The sequence below is a fragment of the Balaenoptera physalus genome (genome assembly GCF_965194825.1).
Source record: "Balaenoptera physalus genome assembly, chromosome: 16".
Lineage (NCBI taxonomy): Eukaryota > Metazoa > Chordata > Mammalia > Artiodactyla > Balaenopteridae > Balaenoptera > Balaenoptera physalus.
In genome coordinates this window covers 73,949,404-73,972,085 of record NC_138898.1, presented here as the reverse complement: position 1 = coordinate 73,972,085, position 22,682 = coordinate 73,949,404, and the positions used below count along the sequence as shown (strand labels likewise).

General features: G+C 40.6%; 1 protein-coding gene and 1 long non-coding RNA gene across 6 annotated transcripts in view; one reads left to right on the top strand and one right to left on the bottom strand.

Annotated features, from left to right (window-relative positions):
- Positions 1-22,682, bottom strand: part of HS3ST4 (heparan sulfate-glucosamine 3-sulfotransferase 4) — a gene marked incomplete at its 5' end in the record, with an annotated part of 575,045 nt that overhangs the window by 308,638 nt on the left and 243,725 nt on the right. Inside the window, one exon of one of the 5 annotated variants that reach the window (XM_082431090.1) lies at positions 13,849-16,015. The exons of the other annotated variants lie outside the window; for them this stretch is intronic. Of the gene's footprint in view, positions 1-13,848; positions 16,016-22,682 lie in introns of those variants that run through there. 5 annotated transcript variants of the gene reach the window in all.
- LOC309645689 overlaps positions 1-22,682 on the top strand; it is a 329,294-nt gene that overhangs the window by 131,454 nt on the left and 175,158 nt on the right. The window lies entirely within an intron of this gene.

Here is a 22,682-nt window from a genome sequence, read left to right as displayed (position 1 = left end):
AATTCCTGTTCAAAAGACAATATGAAGCAAAAAGACATGTCACAGACTGCTTGAAGATATCCAACATGGAACTTCTATCCAGAATACATAAAGAGCACCTAAAAAATCAATAAGAAAAAAAAAATAAACCATTAAAAACAATAGGCAAAAGACTTAAAGATCCACCTCACAAAAGAGTATAGCCAAGTGTTGGATTAGCATAAGCAAAAGTACTCAATCTCGTTAATCATCAGAAAAATCTTAAAAGCCATAATAAGATACACTACAACCACCAAAAAAATCCCTAAAAATTAAAACAACTGACAATACCAAGTGCTGGTGAAGATGTGCAGCATCTTGAACTCTCAAACACTGCTGGGGGTAATTTAAATGGTCAGCAGCAAATTTCAAAAAACTATCACCTAAATTTGAAAGTACACATCATGACCAAGGAATTCCACTATTTGGAATATACTCAATAGAAATGTGTATATATGCCCCCCAAAGGAATGTTCAAGAATGTTTATGGTAGCACTGTTTAAAATAACAAAAACCCAGACTCATCCTCAACATTCATCAAGAGTAGAATGGATACAGTATTTTCAGTATACTCACACAATGAAATACTACACAGTGATGAAAAAGAATGAACGACAACATGAATGGATCTTACAAACCATGAGGCACTAATGAAACCAGATGCAAAAACTATAACATTTTATGATTCCATCCATGTCAAGTTCAGACAGGCAAAATTAATCTGTGGTAACAGAAGTCAGGATAGTCTTAGGGATTGGATGGTAGTGATGGTGTGGGATACAAGTGGGTAGTGTTCTATCTTGATCTGGGTGCTAGTTACATGGGTATATTCATTTTGTGGCAATTCATCATAGTGTACATTTAGGTCTTATGTACGTTCCTGTATGTGTTATATTTCCATTAAAAATTACTTTTAAAAATCCAGTTCTACTCATTATTATCTTTTCATGAGATAGTAAAAAAGAAAAATCTCTTTCGACCTGGGTTCTTTTATCAGTAAAGGGCAAAACTGGAATTATATAAGATCTTTTGTAGCAGTCATTTCAACTTCTGGTAGAAAACATCCATACCGCCCCTACTCCCAGATCAGGAATTTCAGGTAGAATTGACCCCCAATCCCACAAAACCCAGGCCTGGCCAATCAGAGCATTCCACCTCCTGGCCACATCACTGATTGATTAAGAAATGAGCAAATAACCCAAACAGGATCAATGATTTTAGGGCAGCTTTTTGATGGAATTATTCGACAAGAACAGCAAAGGCTGCCACTGAGACTGATTAACTAGTGAACACAATCCTTAGCATTGCTATAACACTGTGAGATTCTGCCTGAGAACAAAAAAAAAAAAAGAGAAAAAAGCAAAGATGATGATGATGATGATAGATAGATAGATAAATAGACAAAAGATGACAGATGGAGCCGTAGACAATACACAAGTGATGGACAGAAAGAAATAGAGAATAAATAGATTATTCACAGAGACTGATTTATGATGACATATTTTTGAGAATCTGAATATAGTCACATCCAATCTTGGACTTTTCAGTTTTGTGAGCCAATAAATTCCCTCTTTTGCTTGAGGCAATAAGTTGGGTTTCTGTCATGTGCAGCCAAGAGCCCTAACTGTTAAAATTTCCAAGGCCACTTCCAGCTTTAATTCCATGACTTAGACAATGCATTCCAAACTTTTCCAAATAAGCATCCTTTATGGCCTAAGGAGAAGGAACAATAGATTCAGGAATCAAGCCCTTCTGCTTGCAAGCTTGAAGTTTCTTTGAAGTCTCATATATTATTTAAAAAAAAAAAAAAAGAAAATCATGCAAATTTTCAAACCTATTCCATAATATTTTGTCTTAATGTGAAAATATTTCTTCCATATCATCATGTAAAATCACCACTGTATTATTCCGAAGTTATCCACGCCACCCATACAGTACCGCTACTCCTAGGGGCAGTATATCCCTGGTTTAAAAGAACAGACACAGGGAAGGGGTTCAGACTCAAATTCCTACAGGGGTCAGGCAGGTAAGACAACAGAGTACAGAAGAGGGTGAATACAAGCCAGCCAAGGTGGGTAGCTCAGCTCCACTCTGCTGTGGCTACCTAGGAATGTCTTTCTAATCCCCATGCAGGCCAAAGACATCTGCAAGATGAATAAAGTCTGGGCAAGACTCCTTCCCCACCTCTGACTTTGAACGCACATGGCTCTATTTTTCCATCTAAGACTCAGGCAATACTTACACAGTTGCTAACATCCGTTCTCCAAACACCCAATATTTTTCTCCTTATAAAAGATATTTCTTGGGCTTCCCTGGTGGCTCGCGGTTAAGAATCCGCCCGCCAATGCAGGGGACACGGGTTCGAGCCCTGGTCCGGGCAGATCCCACATGCTGCAGAGCAACTAAGCCCGGGCGCTACAACTACTGAGCCTGCGCTCTAGAGCCCGAGAGCCACAACTACTGAGCCCATGCACCACAGCTACTGAAGCCTGCATGCCTAGAGCCCGTGCTCCACAACAAGAGAAGCCAGCGCAATGAGAAGCCCGTCGACACAACTAGAGAAAGCCCGCGCGCAGCATCGAAGACCCAACGCAGCCCAAAATAAATAAAATAAATAAAATTTTTTTTAAAAAAGTTATTTCTTTCAAACAGAGACAAGGCATAGAAGCTTTGGCATCTATTTATTTAGTGAAACTATATTATACTTTCTGAAAATCAGATGGCTTTACCTATACAAGCTCTAGAAGGAAAATTACCCTATTCCAACAGGCACCCTCACATTTTATGTGACATTTTTAACAGCCTCGAAGTTCCAACCTCAACCAGCAATGTTTGAATTGCTTTTAATTTAGCAAGTATGGAGAAGAGAATAATCTGGCAGCTCCTTCTTAAAACATACCAGAGGCGGGGTCCTCCCAGGAGAATCTGGTGTTCATAAAAGTAATTTTTTCCGTTCATTCTGCTGAGAGCCTCCTCTTACAGCACATCATGTGGCTGTCACTCTGGAGGCAGACACCAGCCTCTGAAATTACAGGGTGATTTTTTGGTGGTTTTATTATTATTTTTTAATAATATAATCAAGAATTTGATCTGAACTATTAAAGAAAGGAAAAAATTAATTTAAAAACTGACACCCGTGACCTTTAAAATTATGTATTGCAGCTCTTGTACAGCATGCATTCAAAGGTGACTGTTTGCCTGATTCATTTGTAATAAAATGTCCTTTATGGGGAACAAGATCGCATTGTTCAAGGGAGTCCATTGTTAAGTCAAGAAGAAGGTTTAGTAGGTATACACTGAAAAAGTAAAGCGTAACCTACCCTGTCGCCCAGAGGTCCTCCAGTATTTTAGTTACACATCATTTCAGAACAATAACAGTGGTGATAATGATAATGATCTAGGTTACCAGACTGAGTACTTAGCATCTGTAGAACACTGGGCTAAGTGCTTCACGCTCATTTTTTATTTGATCCTCTCAACGCTTGAGGGCAGGTACAATAATATCCCTTTGACCCAAGAGGAGTCTGAGTGAGTCTCAGAGAAGTGACTGGAAGCTGCCAGAAGTTTCAGAGCATGGACTCCAGTCCATGTCTGACGCCAGAAACTATGGTCTCAACTACTCACTGACTATAAAGTCGGAGCGCCCTTCTGAAATCAGCTACCCAACTTCGACTCTGTGCAGATTCTGACCCTTCCCCCCAGATCTGGCCATTTTCCTGTCTATTCTCGCTCAGTGACTATCACCAGCTTCCATTTAGCTGCTCAAGCCAGAAACCCAGGAGACATTACTGAGTCATACTCTATCTCCCTCCCTCCCTGCCCAAATTCAATGCAGATCCAAGACTTGCTGATGCTACCTCTTCGCAAGCAACGGTTACCAATTCACTTCTTTCGCCTCTCTACCACCACCAGCCCTGTCCAAGCCACCAACACTTCCCTAAAGCAACAGCCTCTACCTTCCACTCAGTCCGTGTCCAGTTTGTGTTTATGTGGCGGAAATCTTCTAGAAACGCAAACTCCACCCTTCCTGCTCAAAATCATTGGACGGTTTTCCGATACTCTCAGAATAAAGACCAGAAGCCATAACCTGGCAACAGTAGCCCTGCACCCCGCATGCCCGGCACCGCACCCCTCCCCACTTGCCTCACCCACCTCTCCTCTTCCTGTCTGTACTCCGGAAGCCACACCGGACTCCTGGGTTTCTGAAAGCTCTGCGCCCCCTCTGATCACAACTGTCGTGCATGCTGTTCCCTCTGCCCAGAATTCTCTTCCCTTCCTTCTCACCTGGGTAACTTCTATACGTCCTTCAAGTTCAGCTCATTATCATTTCCTCAGGGAAGCTGAGGCAGGGAAGCTTGGACCGGGTCAAGGCCCTCTCACAGAACAGCCTACAGTGCTGGTGAAACACTCACGACAATTACGATGTTCTATTTAGGTGTGTAACCACATGATGCCAGGCCCACTTATTTGCACTAATCAGAAACAAATTCTTTCTGCATGTCTGAAATTTCTGAGTTAATGAACAGTCAGAGGCAGCTTGGTGAAATGGTAGGCATCCATGTTGGGAGGTCAGGGACCTGAGTTCAAATCCTGACTCTACCTACTAGCTGCATGACCTTGAACAAAACACTTCAACTCCCTGATTCTCAGTTTTCTCATACATAAGATGAGGATGGTGTCAACACCCACCCCTTCCCTCCCAGGGTTGTTGTTAAGCTTAATGAGGCAGAGAGGTGAAGATATTAGCTCATCCCTCCCGCCACGTGGTAAGGATCCAACTAGCATTGATTGGAAGCTTCATTTCCAAGAAATATTGCTTAGTAATAGAGCAAATTGCAGGTGGTCCAAAAGTACAAACTTCCAGTTATAAGATAAACAAGTATTAGGGATATAACATACAGCAGGATGACGATAGTTAAAACTGCTGTATGGTGTATTTAAAAGTTGTCGGGAACTCTACTCAATGCCCTGTGGTGACCTAAATGGGAAGGAAATCCCAAAAAGAGGGGATATATGTATACGTATAGCTAATTCACTTTGCTGTACAGCGGAAACTAACACAACATTGTAAAGCAACTATACTCCAATAAAAATTAATTTAAAAAACCCAACACTATCAATCAACTATACTGCAATAAAATATTTTTTTTAAATAATTGCCATTATCAAAAAATATAGAAACAACAAATGCTGGAAAGGGTGTGGTGAAAAGGGAACCCTCCTGCACTGTTGGTGGGAATGTAAATTGATACAGCCACTATGGAGAACAGTATGGAGGTTCCTTAAAAAACTAAAAATAGAACTACCATACCATATGACCCAGCTATCCCACTACTGGACATATACCCTGAGAAAACCATAATTCAAAAAGAGACACGTACCACAATGTTCACTGCAGCACTATTTACAATAGCCAGGACATGGAAGCAACCTAAATGTCCATTGACAGATGAATGGATAAAGAAGTTGTGGCACATATATACAATGGAATATTACTCAGTCATAAAAAGAAATGAAATTGAGTTATTTGTTGTGAGGTGGATGGACCTAGAGTCTGTCACACAAAGTAAGTCAGAAAGAGAAAAACAAATACTGTATGCTAATGCATATATATGGAAACTAAAAAAAAAAAAGAAAAAAAATGGTACTGATGAACCTAATTGCAGGGCAGGAATAAAGGTGTAGACATAGCGAGTGGACTTGAGGACACGGGGTGAGAGGGGGAAGCTGGGGCGAAGTGAGAGTAGCATCGACATATATACACTACCAAGTGTAAAACAGTTAGCTAGTGGGAAGCAGCAGCAGAGCACAGGGAGATCAGCTCTGTGCTTTGCAATGACCTACAGGGGTGGGATAGGGAGGGTGGGAGGGAGGCTCAAGAGGGAGGGGATGTGGGGACATATGTATGCATATGGCTAATTCGTTTTGGTGTACAACAGAAACTAACACAATATTGTGAAGCAATTATACTCCAATAAAGAGCTATTAAAAAAATAATTACCTTCGTAATTTCACTGCATGTTAACCCTAAATACTATAGTTTCATCTTCAATAATCTTAGAACATCTTCTTATGTAACAACACTATTATCAAACCATCAGAACTTAAAAATATACGTTAACATATTCTAATACCAAATCCATTTTCAATTTTTCCCAGTTGCCCTCAAAACAACTTTTTTTGTGTGGTTTGTTTGGATCAAATTTCAAATACAGTCTCTTTTAATCTTGAAAAAAATAAAATAAAAGTTGTTAAGAGAGTAGATCACAGGAGTTCTCATCCCAAGGAAAAATAAAACTTTTTTTCCTTTTTCTTTTTTTTTTTTGGTATCTATATGTGATGACAGATGTTAATTAACCTAACTGTGATAATCATTTCACGATGTATGTAAGCCAAATCATTACACTGTACACCTTAAACTTACACAGTGCTATATGTCAATTATAGTTTAATAGAACTGGAAAAAAATAAAACGAATTGCTCAGCCATACATACAATATAATAGTATTTCTGTTTAAACACCCATGAAACAGGACTAGAGAGTACACATCTATAGAGAAAAAAGACTAGAACGATACAATCCAAATACATTATTGGGATGGGGTTTGAGAAGAAGGCGGGCATGGAGATCAAAGTAAGGGGACTTTGGCTTTATTTCTCTGAAAAGGATAATGTACTCACATACATGTGTAATAAATAAATGACAAATAGCTAAGTAAGACATGTAAATCACTCCAGTCAACTCACTCATCTATGAGCCTTGTGTCTTTCTAGTTATCACTGTACCTAGAACTGTGCCTAGATTAGCAAAAACACTCAATAGACATATATTAAATAAGTGAAAAAATTCATTGAAATATAGTTAATGTACAATATTATATTACAGGTGTACAATATAGTGATTCACAATTTTAAAGGTTATACTCCATTTATAGTTATTATAAAATATTGGCTATATTCCCCCATGTTGTACAATATATCCTTGTGGCTTATTTTACACATATTAGTTTGTACCTCTTAATCCCCTACCACTATATTACCCCTCCTTCCTTCCCTCTCCCCACTGGTAACCACTAGTTTGTCCTCTGTATCTGTGAGTCTATTTCTTTTTTGTTATATTCACTCATTTGTTGTATTTTTTAGGTTCCACGTATAAGTGATATTATACACTATTTGTCTTTCTCTGTCTGACTTACTTCACTTAGCATAATACCATCCAAGTCCATCCACGTTGCTGCAAAAGGCAAAATTTCATTCTTTTTTAAGGCTGAGTAGTATTCCATTGTGCATATATATACCAAATCTTTTTTTTTAACATCTTTATTGGAGTATAATTGCTTTACAATGGTGTGTTAGTTTCTGCTTTATAACACAGTGAATCAGTTATACCTATACACATGTCCCCATATCTCTTCCCTCTTGCATCTCCCTCCCTCCCATCCTCCCTATCCCACCCCTCTAAGTGGTCACAAAGCACCAAGCTGATCTCCCTGTGCTATACGGCTGCTTCCCACTAGCTATGTATTTTACACTTGGTAGTGTATATATGTCCATGCCACTCTCTCACTTTGTCCCAGCTTACCCTTCCCCCTCCCTGTATCCTCAAGTCCATTCTCTAGTAGGTCTGCATCTTTATTCCCATCTTGCCCCTACGTTCTTCATGACTTTTTTTTTTTTTTAGATTCCATATATATGTGTTAGCATATGGTATTTGTTTTTCTCTTTCTGACTTACTTCACTCTGTATGACAGTCTCTAGGTCCATCCACCTCACTACAAATAACTCAGTTTCATTCCTTTTTATAGCTGAGTAATATTCCATTGTATATATGTGCCACATCTTCTTTATCCATTCATCTGTGGATGGACACTTAGGTTGCTTCCATGTCCTGGCTATTGTAAATAGAGCTGCAATGAACATTTTGGTACATGACTCTTTTTGAATTATGGTTTTCTCAGGGTATATGCCCAGTAGTGGGACTGCTGGGTCATATGGTAGTTCTAATTTTACTTTTTTAAGGAACCTCCATACTGTTCTCCATAATGGCTGTATCAATTTACATTCCCACCAACAGTGCAAGAGGGTTCCCTTTTCTCCACACCCTCTCCAGCATTTATTCTTTGTAGATTTTTTGATGATGGCCATTCTGACCAGTGTGAGATGATATCTCATTGTAGTTTTGATTTGCATTTCTCTAATGATTAATGATGTTGAGCATTCTTTCATGTGTCTATTGGCAATCTGTGTATCTTCTTTGGAGAAATGTCTATTTAGGTTTTCTGCCCATTTTTGGATTGGGTTGTTTGTTTTTTTAATGTTGAGCTGCATAAGCTGCTTGTAAATTTTGCAGATTAATCCTTTGTCAGTTGCTTCATTTGCAAATATTTTCTCCCATTCTGAGGGATGTCTTTTTGTCTTGTTGATGGTTTCCTTTTCTGTGCAAAAGCTTTGAAGTTTCATTAGTCCCATTTGTTTATTTTTGTTTTTATTTCCATTTCTCTAGGAGGTGGGTCAAAAAGGATCTTACTGTGACTTATGTCATAGAGTGTTCTGCCTATGTTTTCCTCTAAGAGTTTGATGGTGTCTGGCCTTACATTTAGGTCTTTAATCCATTTTGAGTTTATTTTTGTGTATGGTGTTAGGGAGTGCTCTAATTTCATTCTTTTACATGTAGCTGTCCAGGTTTCCCAGCACCACTTATTGAAGAGGCTGTCTTTTCTCCATGGTATATTCTTGCCTCCTTTATCAAAGATAAGGTGAGCATATGTGCGTGGGTTTATCTCTGGGCTTTCTATCCTGTTCCATTGATCTATATTTCTGTTTCTGTGCCAGTACCATACTGTCTTAATTACTGTAGCTTTGTAGTATAGTCTGAGGTCAGGGAGCCTGATTCCTCCAGCTCTGTTTTTCTTTCTCAAGATTGCTTTGGCTATTCGGGGTCTTTTGTGTTTCCATACAAATAGTGAAATTTTTTGTTCTAGTTCTGTGAAAAATGCCAGTGGTAGTTTGATAGGGATTGCATTGAATCTGTAGATTGCTTTGGGTAGCAGAGTCATTTTTCACAATGTTGATTCTTCCCATCCAAGAACATAGCATATCTCTCCATCTATTTGTATCATCTTTAATTTCTTTCATAAGTGTCTTATAATTTTCTGCATACAGGTCTTTTGTCTCCTTAGGTAGGTTTATTCCTAGATATTTTATTCTTTTTGTTGCAATGGTAAATGGGAGTGTTTTCTTAATTTCACTTTCAGACTTTTCATCATTAGTGTATAGAAATGCAAGGGATTTCTCTGCATTAATTTTGTATCCTGCTACTTTACCAAATTCATTGATTAGCTCTAGTAGTTTTCTGGTAGCATCTTTAGGATTCTCTATATATAGTATATCATGTCATCTGCAAACAGTGACAGCTTCACTTCTTCTTTTCCAATTTGGATTCCTTTTATTTCTTTTTCTTCTCTGATGGCTGTGGCTAAAGCTTCCAAAACTATGTTGAATAATAGTGGTGAGAGTGGGCAACCTTGTCTTGTTCCTGATCTTAGTGGAAATGGTTTCAGTTTTTCACCATCGAGGACGATGTTGGCTGTGGGTTTGTCATACATGGCCTTTATTATGTTGAGGAAAGTTCCCTCTACGCCTACTTTCTGGAGGGTTTTTATCACAAATGGGTGTCGAATTTTGTCGAAAGCTTTCTCTGCATCTATTGAGATGATCATACGGTTTTTCTCCTTCAATTTGTTCATATGGTGTATCACGTTGATTGATTTGCATATATTGAAGAATCCTTGCATTCCTGGGATAAACCCCACTTGATCATAGTGTATGATCCTTTTAATGTGCTGTTGGATTCTGTTTGCTAGTATTTTGTTGAGGATTTTTGCATCTATGTTCATCAGTGATATTGGCCTGTAGTTTTCTTTCTTTGTGACATCTTTGTCTGGTTTTGGTATCAGAGTGATGGTGGCCTTGTAGAATGAGTTTGAGAAGGATAGGTGTTAGCTCTTCTCTAAATGTTTGATAGAATTCGCCTGTGAAGCCATCTGGTCCTGGGCTTTTGTTTGCTGGAAGATTTTTAATCACAGTTTCAATTTCAGTGCTTGTAATTGGTCTGTTCATATTTTCTATTTCTTGCTGGTTCAGTCTCGGAAGCTTGCGCATTTCTAAGAATTTGTCCATTTCTTCCACGTTGTCCATTTTATTGGCATAGAGTTGCTTGTAGTAATCTCTCATGATCCTTTGTATTTCTGCAGTGTCAGTTGTTACTTCTCCTTTTTCATTTCTAATTCTATTGATTTGAGTCTTCTCCCTTTTTTTCTTGATGAGTCTGGCTAATGGTTTATCAATTTTGTTTATCTTCTCAAAGAACCAGCTTTTAGTTTTATTGATCTTTGCTATTGTTTCCTTCATTTCTTTTTCATTTATTTCTGATCTGATCTTTATGATTTCTTTCCTTCTGCTAACTTTCGGGTTTTTTGTTCTTCTTTCTCTATTTGCTTTAGGTGTAAGGTTAGGTTGTTTATTTGAGATGTTTCTTGTTTCTTAAGGTAGGATTGTATTGCTATAAACTTCCCTCTTAGAACTGCTTTTGCTGCATCCCATAGGTTTTGGGTCGCTGTGTTTTCATTGTCATTTGTTTCTAGGTATTTTTTGATTTCCTCTTTGATTTCTTCAGTGATCACTTGGTTATTAAGTAGTGTGTTGTTTAGCCTCCATGTGTTGGTATTTCTTACAGATTTTTTCCTGTAACTGATACTTAGTCTCATAGCATTGTGGTCAGAAACGACACTTGATATGATTTCAATTTTCTTAAATTTACCAAAGCTTGATTTGTGACCCAAGATAAGATCTATCCTGGAGAATGTTCCATGAGCACTTGAGAAGAATGTGTATGCTGTTGTTTTTGGATGGAATGTTCTATAAATATCAATTAAGTCCATCTTGTTTAATGTATCATTTAAAGCTTGTGTTTCCTTATTTATTTTCATTTTGGATAATCTGTCCATTGGTGAAAGTAGGGTGTTAAAGTCCCCTACTATGATTGTGTTACTGTCGATTTCCCCTTTCACGGCTGTTAGCATTTGCCTTATGTATTGAGGTGCTCCTATGTTGGGTGCATAAATATTTACAATTGTTATATCTTCTTCTTGGATTGATCCCTTGGATCCATGTCTTCTTTATCCAGTCATCTGTTGAAGGATACTTAGGTTGCTTCCATATCTTGGGAATTGTGAAAGATATATTTTAAAGAACAAATAAGAAAGATATAATGATATAAAAAGTGGCTTAAAAGTGTTTAACAAATTCGGTCACCCAAGTAATTCAAAATCTCTGAAATCTATATAAGTTCTGAAAATGGATACTGGTGAAGGTTGTACAACATTGTGAATGGACTTAACACCCTTGAATTGGACCCTTAAAAATGGCAAATTTGATGTTATGTATATTTTACCAACAACAAAAAAGTTCATAGATATCTTTCTTCTGAGTGCAAAAAAAAAGTAACCTCCGTGTCTGAATTACCACAAATTCTTTATTAATCATATTTTTCACTGTCACCTTGCCCTATCCTCTAATAGAATGAATTTCTCCCCAAGAGTAGTTGCAGCTTCAAAATGGCTCAAGTGTCTAGAAATCAGGAAATTGTCATCACTCCACAGGCAGAAAAAAAACTAGAATTGGCTTGATTACCAAAGCTCTGGTGCAAAGCAGCGATGCGATTTTCAGTGACAACTGCCATCGACGGAGCTGATGTTAAAACAGAGGGCAGGCAAGACAAACCCCCGTGGTTCTAACTGCAAAAACTGGAAATCTGGGCAATCAGCATTAGCTTTAAAAACTGAACCATTCTGGAAAGTATTAGAAGGCTTGGAAGAGAAGTCACAAGCTATAAGTAAAAGCAGTGGTGAGTTAAAGACATAATTAGATTAGTGAAAAGAAACACAGTGGAAAATTGAAAAAGAAGCCTTTCACCAACAGTGACATCTTCAAACATATTTGCAGTATACAAAATACAAAGGAAAAAAAAGAGAAGAACAACGGGATTCCTCTGATATAAGAAATTGGAGCAAGGCAGACTGGCTAAATGGCTCCCAATCTTCCTCTTTTTTTTCAAAGAAAGCAGCAAAATGAGGGTGGATTAGGTTTTCTTTGTGTTAAATGGGGAAAGAAAATGCTGATGACAATGAAAGCATCTGAAAAGAGACCCAATACCACTGAAACAGACAAGCTATTACCACAAGAGAACTAAAATCTATGAGAAGTATTTTTAAACTATTAAGCCAGTAAGACTGGCAGTTTGATTTCACACACTCATGTTTGCAAAAATATATGAAATCAATTTTATTTTCACCTATTTGGATCTTCTAATTTAATAAGATCTCATTGATTTTAAATGAGATTAGAACATTAACAAAAACTAGCTGATATATGATTTGCTTGCATTAAATTATCCAATATTGTTATTAAAGAACAATGGACTAGCCAAGCAGCGGCAAAGTGCATCCTTCTTTAACTAATCTAGCACTTTCTTAATCAAGTTGGCTTTTAAATAATCCTGGGACACCAGAGATATACGTAAACAGATACAGAGGGTATACAATATAACCTGATCAAGTGTAATATATTCTTCTTATAAACTGAATCCCAAATTATACCGTTAAGATCTGACAGTGGGGAAAATCTAAGTGTGTTCCAGAGAGAATTGGTGTGAAACACACAGAAAAGGCAAGAGGCACAGAGACAGCACCTGGGAAGGGCACTGGATGCCACTGAGCCCAGGGGTCGAGTTCCACAATGCTGAACCAACAGATGTCAGCAAAAGACAGGGGTGTTTCTATTTGGTGGCTGAGTTTGGTTCTGTTTCTCTGTATGGTCCGGTGTTTTTGGAGGGAGAAGCAAGAAGGGAGAAGATACTAGATGAAGATAACTAGAATTTTGTTAGCCCTATACACCAAAAAAAACCAAAAAAAAAAATTCAAAAAAGAAGAAAAACAATTGTACACAATCTTTAGACATCTTTTCCCAGACAGTAAAGGAAAACAGTAATGCTAAATTTTAAGTTGAGGGTATGATTTGGGTGGTCAAATCCTTGGGATCTGGGGTCAGAGGATCTGGATTAAGATCTTGACTTCATCACCTGCTAGATGTGAGATCCTGACTAAGTTACGTGTGTGCCTGATGGCTTGGGTTCTGCCTCTGTCAATGCAGACAGTGACAGGTCCCATCCCATCAGGGCAGGGTAAGAACAAATGAGTTTGTGGGGAAGCTCATGTTTCCATGGATCAGATGTAAGCCATGTGTGAAAGAAGGTTCCGCCCAAGAGGACAACTTGGAAGGAAAAACGGAACCTCAATGGAAAAAGGATGGAACCTGCTTTCCTAAGGGTGGAGGAGGAAGCCGTTAGTGACAATGCAGAAACAGAGATGCAATTACTGCCATCCAGAGAATCGCTGGTGAGAACGCTCCAGCAATTAGGGATGGATACGTGTACGGGAATCTCCAAAGAAACTCCAAAAGCAACCATGAGAGGAAAAGCCTGCTTGAAACATCTGCCAATTCCAGAAAGTGCCGATACCAGCTCATGGCAGTTCTGGTCAAGTAAACACATTCATACCTCCCTCCTTCCCTCTCCCCCTGAGGCCCTCCAACCCTGGAGAAGGCAGAAACTGGCCAGTAAGATGAGGAAGGAGCCAGAGGTTGGCCACCTCCCTTTCATGACAGTGAGCCGCCCTGCATGTAGCAAGCCCCAGAAGCCAAATTCAAAGTTTCAGCAATTGCACTGGGGTGGATATTTTAATTAGTGATGTGCAGCTGAGTTTTGCGACTTACAAGGGCTGTAGGACCTTCTATTACTGAATAGGTACCAGAAAGTCAGTAGGGCCTTCCAGAATTTTCATCCAGAGGCAGCCACAGAACCAGCCCCACTGAGTAAATCTAAAGAGACAACAGAAGACAAAAATAAAGTTACTTTTAGGATGACAACACACAGATCATGCTCATTTAACATAGTGGTGAAATGTTTCAAGGTGCAGAGTTAAAAATGATTGTATCCCTTGGGTGTTTACTAAATGCTAGAGACGGGGCTCAACACTTTCCAGGCAACATCCTATTTGACCTTCACAACAACCCTATGGGGGGGGGAGGGGGGCAACGGGGAGGGGAACCGTCATTATTCTCATTTTACAGAAAACTGATAACTTGCCCAAAGTCATGTTAATTAGTGGCAGATCTGGAGTTTCAAGCAATGATGTCAATTCTCTGCTTCTCTTCCTTCTTTTGGGATGACTTAAGTAATATAATAAAAATAATCATTCTCATTTATTTAGGATTTACCCTGTGATTTACGTGGATTAGCTCAAATTCCTCTCCATAAAAGCCCCCTTTGATTGCCCACACTTTATTGATGCAGAAACCTAGGTAGAGGGAGTGGTAACCCAAGATTATCTACCCTACAACGGTTAAACAGGGAGTCGAACCCAGACAGTTGGGCTCCAAAGGCCAAGTTCTGAAGTAGTGTGATCTACCACGTCTCTGAAAGTCCTTTACAAACTATAAGTGCTCCATGAATGTCAAAAGGGACCATGATTACTATTATTACAGCTCGGCCATATGGGAAGGGCAGGACTTGGACTGACCTACAATAACAGGGAGGACAGACACATCAGACAAAGGCCCAGAGGCAGGAGTGAACATGGCAGTTTCTAGAAGCAGCAAGGCCAGGAGCTGCTCTCACAGTGGAACTCATTCACAGGGGCAGCCAAGAGAGTGAATCAAGCAGAGAAGAAACAGCAAATCCATGAAACAACTGTTCACACCTGTAGGCTCGCCTGCCTGCTGGGACACCCTCATCGCTCACGTAGAGAAGAAATGGGAGCAGTAACCAGCCCAGGGACCTCGGGAGGAAAGCAGTGATCTGCAGCTGCTGAGACGCCGAGCGAGCTCTGCGCACGGGCGCCGTACGTCTTCTCTGACCCATCAGGAAGGCTTCCCTCTCGTAAGGTGCAGTGGGTGTTGTCGCTATTATTGTTCTTACCCTCCTGTTTCTCTGTTTGACCTCATGCAGTGAATTGAAAACGAGTTAGCTTGGTGGAAAAAGAATTTGTACTCATCTCTGAGGACCAATCTGGATTTGAATGCGCCTGCCCTGAGAAGCTCAAGGAAAGTGGATTTTGTTCAGAACATCTGAAAAGTGGTCTATAGCGCAAGACCTATTTTTTTCTCTTGTGAGGGACATTTTGAAGGTCAGATGGTTTAGATTCCTCAGGGGCCAGCTCAGTCTATGCCTGTCAATATTGAGCAACAAGTAAATATTAGTTTAATGTTGGTTGGTTGGTTGGTTGATTGGTTGATTGCTTGGTTGGTTGGTTGGTTGATGAATGAATGAATAAATGAATGAATGAAACGATCAGTACAGAAGAAAGAATACAGACTTTACGATCAGGCCCACTTAGGCATGGATCCCACTCAATCACCAACTTCCTGTGTGACTTTGCCCAAGTCACTTAAGGTCTCTGAGCCTGTTAATTGATTTGTAAAAGGGAATAATATTAGCTACAGGGATGGACTTGTATTCGCTGCCTTATTTTGTTTCCTTCCAGCCTCCATTTATTTTACTTCCTGTAACACACTGATTTTGGTTTGGTGACCCATCCCTCTCTCCCACCCTTGGTACTCTGGTCATTTGGGTAGATCTAACCCTACCCAAAGCCCCAGGAGTGAACATATAACCTTAGGCTAGGCCAACCGGTGTGTTCCATTCCTAGGGAGAAAGTAACTGCCTCAGGGGGAGGACCGTGACTCAAGCCAGGCTAATCACAGCTGTATTAGTCAAGGGTCTCCAGAGAAACAGAACCAAGAGGGGGGATGTATGTATAAAGAGAGAGAGAAATACACATTGATATAGACATAGAAATAAACATAGATGGTAGAGACAGAGGTGGACACAGAGACGGAGATGGAGATGGAGATTGAGATGGAGACGGAGACGGAGACGGAGACGGAGACGGAGACGGAGACAGAGACAGAGACAGAGACAGAGATAGAGAAGGAGGTAGAGACGGGGGTAGAGGTAGAGATAGAGACAGAGACAGAGATAGAGGTAGATTCAACTGATCGGACAAAGCCCACCACATTATGGAGTGTAACCTACTTCACTCAAAACCTACAGATTTAAATGTTAATCACATCTTTAAAAATTTCTTCTTCCTGCTGTACCTGAGCCAGAAAGGATGTAAGAGCAGAAAACCCAGGGCAGGAGGTAAGAGGCTCAAAGGGAGGACAGGAGGCAAGGCACCATGGGGTTTCAACCTCAGGAAGCCAGTCATCGGCCACGCAGACCTGACAGGCTCAGGAGTCGCCGTCCCAAACCAAACGGCCAAAGTCCCTGGAGAACGTCTGGTGATGCCGAGAAGTTAATCTCGCACATGGATTACTGCACAGCCTTCTAACTGGTCTCTCCACCTTTGGGCCCATACGGTCTGTTCTCAACACGAAAGCAAGAGGAATGATGTGAAAACATGAAGTCAATCATGATTCTCCACTCAGAACTCTCCAGTGTCTTCCCACCTCACTCAGAATAAAAGCCAGAGTCCGTCCTTACAGTGACCGTCCATCCCCTACGTGATCTTCCTCCTTGCTGAAATCCATCAAGCCCTCTTCCACCTCAGGGCCTTTGCACCTGCTGATTCGTCTTCCTGGAATGCTCTTCCCCCAAATATCTACCAGGCTTATTCTTGCACCTCTACTCTTCTCCATAGTACTCTCCTCTTCTCTCATAGTATTTAATTTAGTTATGTATACAATGTATCAGCTATACATTGTTGTGCTTCCTACTGTATCCCCAGTGCCTGGATCTGTGCCTGACACAGAGGCAAACAATAAATATTTGCTGGGGGAAAAAAATGAGTGATTACTGAATCCTGGCAAAGCTATGGAGGTGTGAAGGATATCGGCAGGTTTTGAGTAAAGGATTCGAGAAACAAACAAAACAGACAAAGCGGGGATAGCAAATGCTAATGTATCCGTCGTGCCAGTTGCCACGTGAGTTCAACTCGCCAATGTGGAGACCAAGGTGCTTGTGTCAACAGAGAATACCGACCCACACTGCAGGGGCACATCAGAGACACCTAATGTTTTTCAGAGAGGAAGCCCGACAGGAATGGGTGCGGTATGACGCCGATCAGGAGGGACATGGATTAAAATAAGGAGAAAGTATTGACTAAGCAACGCCCATGGGAAAAATGCACCTTGTAATGAAGGCATGCATATTTGGGGGTGGGGGTCGGTTCAGATTATTGCTAATAATAGAATGCATTTAATCAGTAGAACTAGACAAACATGACTCAGTCACCAAGATGTATAGAGACTGAGGAATGATGCAGAGGAGGAGATTTTTAGAGTTGAGATATTCTTGTGTCCACGAGAGAAAGGAAAGAGCTGAAGAACACGTGGCCCAGGTCCAGAGCTTCAGATAAAAGGTCATGTACTGAGTGTGTGTGCAACTGAGCATATACGGAGCCTAGTACCCGACTTTTTTTTTCTCCCAGGGGCATGATCACAGCCCGTGTGATTAAGCCAAGCATCTGAAGACTGAGGTCTAGTCCTTGCACGGAGGTGTTGAAGAACACCCAGCAGAAACAGCAAGCTGACAGTCTACCGAAGAAGCAGCCATCATCAGTACTAAGGCTGCAATTCAACTGAAGGCCAGGCCTCTGGCCTGGGAGGAGGAAGTTAACTTCTTTGACAGGACATCACTGCTGGACCCCAGGCTGAGCCTCACCAAGTAGGCTTGGCCCTGCAGAAACCCGACTTCTTCAAACCAGGATTTCTAACTCATCTTTTTTTTAAATTGAAGTATAGTTGATTTACAATGTTGTGTTAGTTTTAGGTGTACAGCAAAGTGATTCAGTTATACATACATATACATGTATTTTTTTCAGATTCTTTTCCCTTATAGGTTATTACAAAATATTGAGTATGGTTTCCTGTGCTATACAATAGGTGCTTGTTGGTTATCTATTTTATATATAGTAGTGTGTATATGTTCATCTCAACCTCCTAATTTATCCCTTCCCACTTTCACCTTTGTTAACCATAAGTTTCTTTTCTATGTCTGTGGGTCTATTTCTGTTTTGTATATAAGTTCATTTGTAGCATATTTTAGATTCCACATATAAGCGATACCATATGATACTTGTCTTTCTCTGTCTGGCGTACTTCACTTAGTATGATAATCTCTAGGTCAATCCATGGAGCTGCAAATGGCATTATTTCATCCTTTTTTATGGCTGAGTAATATTCCATTGTATATATACACCACATCTTCTCTATCCATTCCTCTGCTGATGGACATTTTAGTTCTTCCCATGTCTTGGCTACTGTAAATAGTGCTGTAATGAACACTGGGGTGCATGTATCTTTTCAAATTATGGTTTTCTCCACATATATGCCGATCATAGGGTAGCTCTAACTCATCTTTCATTCCTATAATATGCACAGGGCTAGGACTATGCCAGAAATTCAAAGATAAATGGCCTCTGCCATCAAGGAATATGAACTGGTGGAGAGACGTAACAAAAAGTAAGTGCATCCATTATCATGTCAGAGAAGAGAGTGGTAGACGAGGACAGAGGGCAAGTAATTTGGTTTATGGACCTTGCAGAAGTCTTCTCCAAAGGAAGAGTTATCAGATCTGGGCTTTGAAGGATAAGTAGGAGTTTGCCATTGGAGAAAAGGAGGAAGGGCATTCCATACAAAAGGAAGTGAATATGCAAAGGCAAAAGCTATCAATGAGTATAAACTATCTGGAGACCAGTCAAGAAATTCAGTAGAAAGTGATTATAGGGTACATGTGGTGAAAGCGGGTGGATTTTTGGACACAGCTGGAGATGAGGGGCCTAAGACTGTAAAGGCCTTATGTGCCGTGCTGAGGACTTTGGGGTTGATTTTGCACCTAACGAATAGCCAGAGGAGGTGTGCAAGCAGGCGGGTTAGATGACTGGATTGGTGTAAAAAGGGCTTTTCCCACTGAACCATCTAACAAACCCTAATGTTTTTTAATGCCAGAATCTGTGTCCTTTCAGCCACAGAACACTCTGCAGTGATGTGCTGCGTTCTTTTATGGGCGGGCAAGAGGCAGGCAGCAGCTGCTCATCCTGCAGACACATGCCGGTCGCACTCATTGTCCAGATCCATTCTCTAGAATCTTCTGTACTGACGTCCCGCGAGCTGGGGGCCCATAGCAAAACAATCCTCCAGTATATCAAACAGACAGCGTGACCGAGGTCTTCACAGAATAACAGAATGAAATGCGCTTCTGCTTCTGGAACCCTTAATGGATCAATCTGCCAGTTCGCAATCTACACGTAAACATGGTGGGTGCAACAGCAGCTTAGCCACCAAGGCCCCTGCATAAGTAACATCCTATTTCATCAGTGCTAAAAGAGAGATCCCTGGGATGCATAATCTTGCAGAAGAAAATAATAACATCACCAGATTTTAAGGTACAAGCTGGGGCATTATGCAGCAAAGGTTTCCGTGTCCCTGGAAATTCAGTGTTACCCGAGAAAGGGATGGTGGGTGAAAAGTACATTGCGATATGCAAACAGACTCTGCTGTCAGCCAACTGGCCCATCAGGAAGATGAATGCAAAGCTACACAACAAAGAGATCAAGTAGGTATTGTGTGTGTGGAAGAGGTAGTCTTCTGTAATAATAACAAATGCTTGTGTGGTGCTGGCTGTGTGTCTGACACCGTTCTTGGCACTTTACACGTATTACATCATTTAATCCTCACAATGAGGTAGGAGGCTATCATTATCCTCGCTTTACAGATGAGGAAATAGAGGCACAGAGAGGGTAAGTCACTTGTCCAAGGTCACACAGCTCATAAGCAACAGAGCTGGAAGTGAAACCCAGTCTGGAAGTTTGGCTTTAGAGTTCATGGTCAAAACCATCATGGCCACAGCAAGGGAAGAGACTATATCTTGAGAGTGGGAGACCTGAGTTTGAATCTTAGTCCTTCTAATGCTCTAGCTCTAAGTCTTTGGGAGAGTTGCTTAATCTTTTGAACCTTGACTTTCCCAACTGTGAAATGAAAATATTTGTAGAGCTTATCTCCGAAGGTCTTGAACCGACTGAGTGAGTGCCTGGTGCACAGGGGACAGCCGGTGGATCCTGGCTAACTCCCAAGCTGAGAAGCTATCCAAAGGGCTCTCGCTGGGGCTGCTCATTCTAATTTAAGAGCTCACACAACGAGCATTAATCACTTCCCAAAGTGAGTCCTTTAACCCGCTCACCTTGCCCTCCAATCATCCTGGATCAAACCTCCTCCTTATCTACGTAATGACCATAACTAGTCCACAGTGTCAAAATCTTCAGATCCTGGGGTGTTCCTTGAAGAGTGGCTCCCTTCCCTAGGGCTCCCACAAAACAAAGCCCTACAAGACTGATTTTTGGAATGACAGTGCTCCCAGAGATAAAAACAATCACAACAGGTCTTTGAGTAATTTTTTTTTTGGTCACTAGGATGCTCTGAGATTCATCAAAGACTTATTAGCAGGGTTGGTTTAAAAAGGCTGGACCACTCAACTTTGAAGTCAACACAAAACTTTTTTTCCAGACTGCCAGTATTTCCAAGACATTTTCAGTATGTCAACTTGCAAATATCTCCAGGTTTATAAATAAGTTCCTATTTTCAAATTCAGCAATATGTATCAGGCTTTTATTAAGTGCCCACTACCATGCTAAGTCCTCAAACTAAGAGGATTATTAATAAGATATGGCCCCTGTCTTCAAGGAGCTTTTAATCTGTTAGGGAGACAAATTCACAACCAAGGTCAATTCCATGTTTTAAGTGTTCTGGGGTATTATAAACAAAATGCTATGGGGCTGGACCAGAAGGAGCGTTTCTTTCTACCTTGGGGAGGGGCCAGGTCATGGTGATAAGATGTAAAAGATCACCAAAGCTCAGTGATAAAAAACATGAAGATATTGCAGCTAAGGAGTGTGGAAGGCAGCTTGGACCAAATAGAGACATTTTTGAACGTTTGCAGAGATCCTGTCTGGGAACAGAACTGGGGAAATGTGGGCAGATGCGGAAACTGACAGTTCTCTGTGTGACATTTAGTTGCCCTACACCACATGCAAGTAGTTGTACAATGTATAAACTTCTGGTATGTGGCGTGTATAGATATCCAGCCTCTTCTTTTTCCCGATGGAGAGTCTCAATTCTTATTCCTTCTGGTCCCTGAAGTTTCATAAGGGTCTCTTCGATATCTTATAGGTATCAGATCTACCTGCCTTGAGGAGCTGAGCACAGCATCTCTGCCCTGGGTCTGCCGACTGCTTACCTGCCACCTCCGTTTCCCTGTCCCCTGACGTCATAGCCACCTTTGATTCCCAGGCTTACATTAGACTTGTAACATTGCAGGTGTGAAACTGAAATGTCAAATTTTTCTCACTCTCTCTCCAAAAGAATGGTGAGACACTTAGAAACGATGAATTCCTCAGACTGAAATGTCTCTCACTTTTCAAAGACTCTTTCTAGAATTCCAAAGACACTGGACCTCCCCGGGCTCCACTGACTTTCACAGTTTACATTTCCATGTTTCTATTAAAAGGTTGAGCTTTTGGATAAAAGTCTGCAAGAAGACAAAGTAACTAGTATTTGCTCAATCTCTATTATGTGCCTGAAACACACTAAATATTTTCCACCCATTAAAACCCTACAAGGTAAGTATGATGATCTAAGTAACAGAGATGACAAAAGTGAGGATCAGAGAGGCTCAGTAACTCACCCAGGATCACGCAGCTCAAATGCAGAATTCAGACCAAAATAGTTGACTCCAAAGCCTAGGTCCTTTGCACTATAACCTCTGGTAAGATGATACCTAAATGGTCTAGCAGTGCTGTATTCAAAGCGATATGTATATGACATTGAGCAGATAATCTTTTCTTCAAGGTCTAGTTTAAGATAATGGCTTAGGGCACCTAAGCTAATCTTGACTGTGATAAGAGAAACCCAACTACCATCTTGCAGTATTTGTCATGATAAGAATACTCTAGAACAGGGATCAGCAAGCTACAGCCCATGTGCCACATCTAGCCTGCTGCCGTGTTTTGTCAACAGAGTTTCATTTCACGCTACAACAGCAGAGTTGAGTAGTTGTGACAGAGACTACACAGCCTGCAAAGCCTAGAATACTTACTATCTGTCCCTTTACAGAAAAAGCTTATCAACTCCCAGGCTAGAAACATCATTCCATCTTCCACTATATCCTATTTGAAGCCAGTAGATAACAAAGAGGTGGGAGAGGGAGCAAAATGATGAGAAACCATCATTAAAAATGTACTGAGGAGCCTGTGCTCCGCAACAAGAGAGGCCACGATAGTGAGAGGCCCGCGCACCGCGATGAAGAGTGGCCCCCCACTTGCCGCAACTAGAGAAAGCCCTCGCACAGAAACGAAGACCCAACACAGCCATAAATAAATAAATAAATAAATAAATAAAATAAACCCAAAGTTTAAAAAAAAAAAAATAAAAAATGTACTGAGTACTGTGATGGTTAATTTCATGTGCCAACTCGCCTGGGCAAAGGAAGGCCCAGACAGCTGGTAAAACATTATTTCTGGGTATATCTGTTTCTGGAACAGACTGAATCAGAG